Source organism: Polistes canadensis, unplaced genomic scaffold, assembly GCF_001313835.1.
Source record: "Polistes canadensis isolate GaletaPanama2010 unplaced genomic scaffold, ASM131383v1 scaffold_69, whole genome shotgun sequence".
NCBI classification, from domain to species: domain Eukaryota; kingdom Metazoa; phylum Arthropoda; class Insecta; order Hymenoptera; family Vespidae; genus Polistes; species Polistes canadensis.
In genome coordinates, this window is record NW_014569616.1 from 609,514 (window position 1) to 616,577 (window position 7,064).

The window sequence follows — 7,064 nt, forward strand, 5'->3', positions numbered from 1 at the left end:
AAAAAAAAAAAAAGAAACGGTCGGACTTTGAGAAAATTACGGGTTTTTCAAAAAAAACTAAAATATTTCATATATCTGGGATTCTGAAAATTTATACATATTTTTTTTCGAAAACTACATTTAAAAACAAAAATTTTGAAAAAGTTCTGGCAATTTAAAAATAAAAGAGCGGTTTTTTTTTTCAAAAATTCATAACTTTTTTTGAGTCGGGAAAAAAAATTTGAAAAAATTCTGAAAAATAACTTTCGGGGGATAGAAAAAAAGATAGAAAATTTTCAGCGAAATCAAAGGGGGTCAGGTAAAAAATTTGTCGATTTGACATGGAATGACCCATATAATATAAATATACATATTTATTAATATGTGTATATAATATAATATAATATACATATAATACATATAATATAAATAATATACATATAATATATATAATATATAAATATTACATATTTATTAATTACAAATAAAATAAAACAAATGATCAAATTATTGTACAATACATCCTGGTATGCATATCATCATCCTACGTTTTCACTATTTCGGAAACAGTATTCTGTGTATGTGTATTTGTGCATCATTTTCCTTTTAAATATAAGACAGAAGAAGAAGAATAAAGCGAGAGAGAGGGTACAGCATCAACTCGAAACTCCGACTCTCGTTAAATTCGTGTACTCGAAAACTACGTTAACGAGATGGACGACGGTCTTGAAAAGTTTCTAGTCGCATATTACAAGAAGCGACTGTCCATTACGTTCTCGTTTACATTTCATTTCGGATTCATTAACGACTCCAAGAGAAGCGAAACTTCAACGAGATCAGGGCCGGCGAGTAGAGGGGTTGACGGGGGTACTGGGTACTGGTGTTGGTACTGGTGCTAAGGTGGTGTTAGTGTGGTGACGATGGTACTTCTGTAATGTAGGCAAAAAAAAAACCCCCTTTAAAGAATTCTATCTCTTTCTCTCTCGTTTCATCTTTGACGGTGTCATACGATCTTCTTACTCGTCAGACACTTTCATCTGTTAACTTTGTTTCAATATCAAGATTATATTTTTTTTCCTTTTCTTTGTTTTTTTTTTGTTTCATAATTATGATACTACATATATTACGATATTCATAATATCTAACTCTCTTTGATAAATTATTCTGTTTTTAAATGAAATTTGATTATCATTTGTCTATTTGAATGTTAAGATATATTACATAATTCTAATATGTATACATCTATATGTTATCGTGAAAGATTGAAATTGGATAATGTCAGGATTTACATGATAGTTTGTCAATATATACCTAATACGTCAATGAAAAATTGAATATTTCAGTTTATTCTTATATACATTAATATTTCGGATATATATATATCAAACGGCCATGCGAATATTGACGTTATCCAATTACGATGTTTTACGATAGTATATATACATTTTTCTCTCTCCGTATTTATTAACGTTATTATTGACTAACGATATTTGATTTCTTTTTTTTAAACCCTTATTAATATCTTTTTCTTGTACATTTCTTTTTCACGCGACTTCAATATTTTATCAAAAATTATTATAACGAAGAATAAATTTTTTTCTAATATATAAATGTGAAGTTGCATATTATATACATACATACATATTATATATATATATGTATAGAGTAGAAAATTGGTAGATAATTTGATCTCTAAGAAGATTTGAAAGAAAAAAAAAAAAGAAAAAGAAAAAGAAAGTGATTTTATCCTATGGCGAAGGGTTGGTATAATCAATTTCAAAAATTCCATTCTCAAAGGAATTCCTACGTAGAAAGAATTCTTATCTATCCTTTTTTCTTTTTCATTCAACCCCTTTTCTCTCACCCCAACCCAACCCTTTCCCTCTCTCTCTCTCTCTCTCTCTCTCTCTCTTTCGATAAAACTCGTCGAGTTCCAAAAGCGGGGAACAAAGAGAGAGAATAATCGGAGTTACAGCCAAGAAGGAGAAGAAGAAGAAAAATAAGAAAAAGAAGAGGAAGAGGAGGAGGAGGAGGAGGGGGACGTTGGGAGGGGGTGGGAACGGGGACGTAGCACGTAATTGCTAGAAATTGGCGCCGCTCCATATCACTTAATCACGATGGCTTTAATCTTTTTAAATTCTGAATCCTTTGTAACCCCCATCCCTTTCCTACCCTCCACCGATCCCACCCCCATGAAAATAGGAACAAGAAGAGGGATGGTGGAGACACAACGAGACGGATAAAAAGAATAAAAAGAAAGAATATTAAGAAAAAGAATAAGAATGGGAATGAGAAAGATAGTAGGGGTTGGTTGGGGTAAGTGGGGGAAGTGGGGGAAGGAAAAAGGGGAAAACGGAAGGAAAAATGGATGAAGAAGGGGTAGAAGGGGGAAGGGATAAAGAAGAATAGATTACAAATCCCTTTTCATATCTTTTGGCCGTGTTAATCACCGTCGAAGGCGTCTCTCATCAGGATTATACCGTTAATAAAGACGTTTTCACGTTGGTTTCTCTAATAGGTTGATAATTCAAGGAGAATAAAATAAGTTGGGATCCATCTAGTGGTTTGGCGATGATGGTGATGGTGGTGGTGATGGTGGTGGTAGTATTGGATGGTCGTGAATACGAAATAAAAGGAAAAGTAAAAATAACTTGGCCTGGTATTTGATGGGGGTTGGTGGTTATAACAAGAATTTTTCTTTAAACGTATATACCTCTTCTCAGATTTTGATTCTTTATCTTTCGTTTTCTTCTTCTTCCTCTTTTTTGTTATTTTTTTTTTGTTTTTTTTTTTTTCCCCCGTTTTTTAATAAAAAGTATTTTCTTTTAAATGAACTATTTATTTTATTTTGGTCTGACCCCCTTTCAAGGAATAAATTTCGAATCGATTAATTATTATTGTTCGAGAGTTTTTTGTTTTTTTATTTATTTATTTGTTATATTGTATTGTGAATTTCTTATATTATAGGATTATTTAATATACAATTATTTTAATAAACATATATGTGATACCTTTCTTCTTTTTCTTCTTTTTTATTCTATAAATTTAATTTAGCTGTTTATATATATATATATATCTAAGGATTTAATTATAAATTTAGATAATTTTTGAAAATATATTTACAATTGAAAGCGTATACGTAAAATTCCCTTTTTATTTTCCTTTTTTTTTCTATTTTTTTTTTTTTTTTTTTTTATGGAACGCCAAGTATAATTAGACTCAGCGAGAAAATCATATTAAAAAAAGGAAAAAATGTTGGATGTCAGGTTTCGTTAGCAGAGGGATGTATTTTAATTATTCATTATTCTAGAAGCAACTAGGATTTTTTTTTTCCTTTGATTTTTCAAAAGGCTCGACATTACCAAACAAACCAGCTTGATGTTACCGATAAGCTCATCGTTGCAAAATATCGATCGACTTGTTTTAAAAAGGGTTGGATAGTTAACGTATACCTTCTACCCTTATGTACGAAAGGTTCACCTTAAAGGTTTCTATTTTCTCTTTTTTAATTTTTTAATTTTTTCTCTCTCTCTCTCTCTCTCTCTTTCTTTTATTTTCAGATCGTTGTCGTGGTAGCATAAATAAGAACGCGAATGCATGGGTGGATTGTATGTCGTGTCCGTGACTCGAGTTACCCCCATGGTTCTCTCGGTATACACCTGTTTTGTATACGACAGGAAAGATAAAAGGAAGTAGATAAAACGATACCGTATTGAGCGTTGTCAGCTTGTTCTATTGTATCGCAATCTTTTTGTTAATAACGATAATTAAATACGAGGGAAGGAAGAAGAGTAGAAAAAGAAAAAAAAAAGAAAACCCCACTGGGTACGCTATTTTCTTTACTTTTCAATGCAAAAATAAAAGAGTCTCTTTAAAATATCACAAAATCGTAAACAATTTCCCTTTTACGTATAATTAATAAAAGTTTTTATCTGTGTTGTTACTACTGATAAAATGATTTTATAAAAAGGGAGATGGGGGGGGGGAAAAGAGGAAAGATAAGGAAAATCATAACAATGTTATTAATAATATGATATTCAATTTTGTATAATTATATTTCAAGTATTTACGATGTCACATTGTAATCGGTATGTTACATGCATTTGACATATTATTATTTGTTACATACGTGTTTGTCAATGTAAATGCAAATAACGTAATAACGTGTTGGTTTTGCGTATTGATTAATTATTTTTGAATTTTGTTCTCATCAAAATTATTTATCAAACAAAACAAATTATAATTATTCAATGTTATTTTATTATTACATATCGTTAAGTAAAATCAATCAACAATACAAACGCACTAGTAATCAAATATTCCTCTATTAAACACCTCTAATAAGAATATTAAACACACTCGAATGGATTAATAACAAACTCAAATTTCTGACGACAATAATAAATCAAAATTCAGATATAATTAACGTAGATACAATGTACAACATAAAATTATTGTATGTACTAACAATAAAATTATTACATTCTCTATTATAAAAAAAAAAAAAAAAGAAAAAAAAAAACACCACATTTCAATTAAAATTATATTTTAATAATATTCAAAAGAAAAATAAGTTTAATAATAATAAAATAAAAACTACAATTATCTAACGTTCTTATACATCTCAAAAAATATAATACAATCCATTCAGATAATTAACATATTATAATGTTATGGCTTGTGCAAATTCATGGTCATATATATATATATATGTTGGAACTTACCTGTCGATATGTATCACGATATTTGAATTAGGATAAGGACACACAAGGACACCATACTCTCGTGAGGTGGTGAATGTCGGGAATATCCAATGGGAGAGTGTATGTATGTATGCATGAGTTACCTCGAAGATGTAATCTATCATATCGTGTATGCCATGGTCTCGAACGTGCTTCAACCTGTCGGATACGGGCCATGTCGAGAGAATCAGTGACAGGCGTGGTGCCGTATAATGAAGACGAGCATCCCCCCTTCCTCCTCCCCGCCCCTCTTCCCCTTCCCCTTGGCCCCGTTTATCCTCCTCCACCTTTTCCCACCACCTTCTCATACTATTCCCCTTCTTGGTGTACCCATTCTCTCCTTTACTAACTCATTCTTGTTCTCCTGCATGTTCCACGTCGAGGAGAAGATCCACCTTGAAGAATGTCAACTACTATTACACGAACATACTTGTTCTCTTGTCGAATAATAAGGTAAGAATTTTACAAGGGTTATAGGTATTCAAAGAAATTTCATTTTAATATATATATATATATTATATAATGATCTTTGGTTTTTTATTAATTAACTAACAAGGAGACCTTACGGTTGTGTCCTCACGGATTTTAACGAGCTTTGGTATATTAATAGTATACTAGTAGGGTGTTATCGTGGTAAAGTATTTCATCCTAACGCGAAGCCAATTTTGAGAAAAAAGCTTTTAAAGTTTTGATTTATTTTGTATACATGTTTATATTATTTTAAATGCGATTGTTTATCAAGTGGCGCGCTAGCGTATGTAGTAGCGTTCTTGCTTCTCGTGCTGGTTTTTAGTGTTCGATCCTTCATGGGGAAAAAGGTTCTTTTTAATAATTTTTTTCTATGTGTTTTCAAATTTTTTTCTCATATTTTTTAATTTTTAAATATAAACATAAAAGTGCAAATTATTTATTAGAAAAAAATTAGAAATAATAAATTTGTTAATATCTTGCGCAAATAATAAAGGAAAATCGATTACTTGAATTACGGTTAACATTTTATTTTTTTAACAGGTATATTACACATGAAATAGTTAATGACTAGAATATATACAATTGTTATTTGTTAATATATTGAAGAGATTTATCTATTTTCATATACCTGTTAAAAAATAAAATGTAACTGTATATATTAGGATATACAGGATATTACAGGATAGGATAATGAAATTTAATAAAATGTTGATAACAACAATGCAACAAAAGCGATTGTTCGGTAAGCGTTGGCAATAAAAAAGCCGATTAATAGTCGATCGGTCAATTAGCGTTGTCGATAATAAAAGCCGATTAATAGGTGATCGGTCAGTAAAGTATTAACAAATAAATTACTAACCTATAACAAGAAAAGAAAAAAACATTTAAAGCCTTTTATTTCTGTATAGTATCTATTATCTTCAGGAGCGAAATATAATCTTCTTCCTTCGAAAAATATTTACCGACTTATATAATTACCTCTCAGGTGCGTGTCATGACTCTGATAAGCTCGTCGGTGACGCGGCAAATATAAATTAAAAAAAAAAGCACTTCGGTATCTGATGTGGTTTTCTTTACATATATATAAGTGTTAATACGTTTGTTAGTTGAAAAATGTTGCAAATTATTTCTTTTTTCTTTTTTCTTTTTTTTTCTAACTTTAAATCGATATTCTTTTCCCAAATCATCATTGAACATGCTTTTGCAATCTGATATTGAATTAAAGTTGATAAAAGATACACTTTTTTTTCTTBTTTGTATTTATAATTAATTTATATAACAGTATAAAATATTAATCACGAAGAGATCGTGTAAATCTACGATTACACGAACATCTTATTATCTTGTCGAATAATATAAGAAGAATTTTAAAGAGAGATAGATGTTAAAAAAAAAGAAAGACAAAAATTCAATTACAATAAACTAACGCGCGTGAAACGTTTGCAAATAGAAAAATCTAGAAGATTTTCTACTGAGATTAAAATCTATAATATCCTCTTCTATCAATTGTCTTTGAACATTTCTTTTCCAACACTGATATCGAATTAAAGGTAATAAAACTAAGAGAAAGATTTCTTTTTGTTTTTTTTTTTTATATAATTGAATTTATACCGTTGCGGCGGTGATGGTTATAGTGATGTTGGTGATGTTGGTAATGGTGGACGGGGTGGTAGTAGGGAATAATTAAGAATTTGATTCTTCGTTGGGTTTATAACGAAGTTATTAATACTGGCAATCGATGTGAAATTTCATTAATCTTTTTCAATTATTATTTGACGAGAAACTTGCTCGTTTTTAATTGCGGACTTGTAGAAGAAGAAGAACGGAAAGAAGAAAAAAGAGGAGGGATGGATGGTTGGGGGCGGAGGGGGG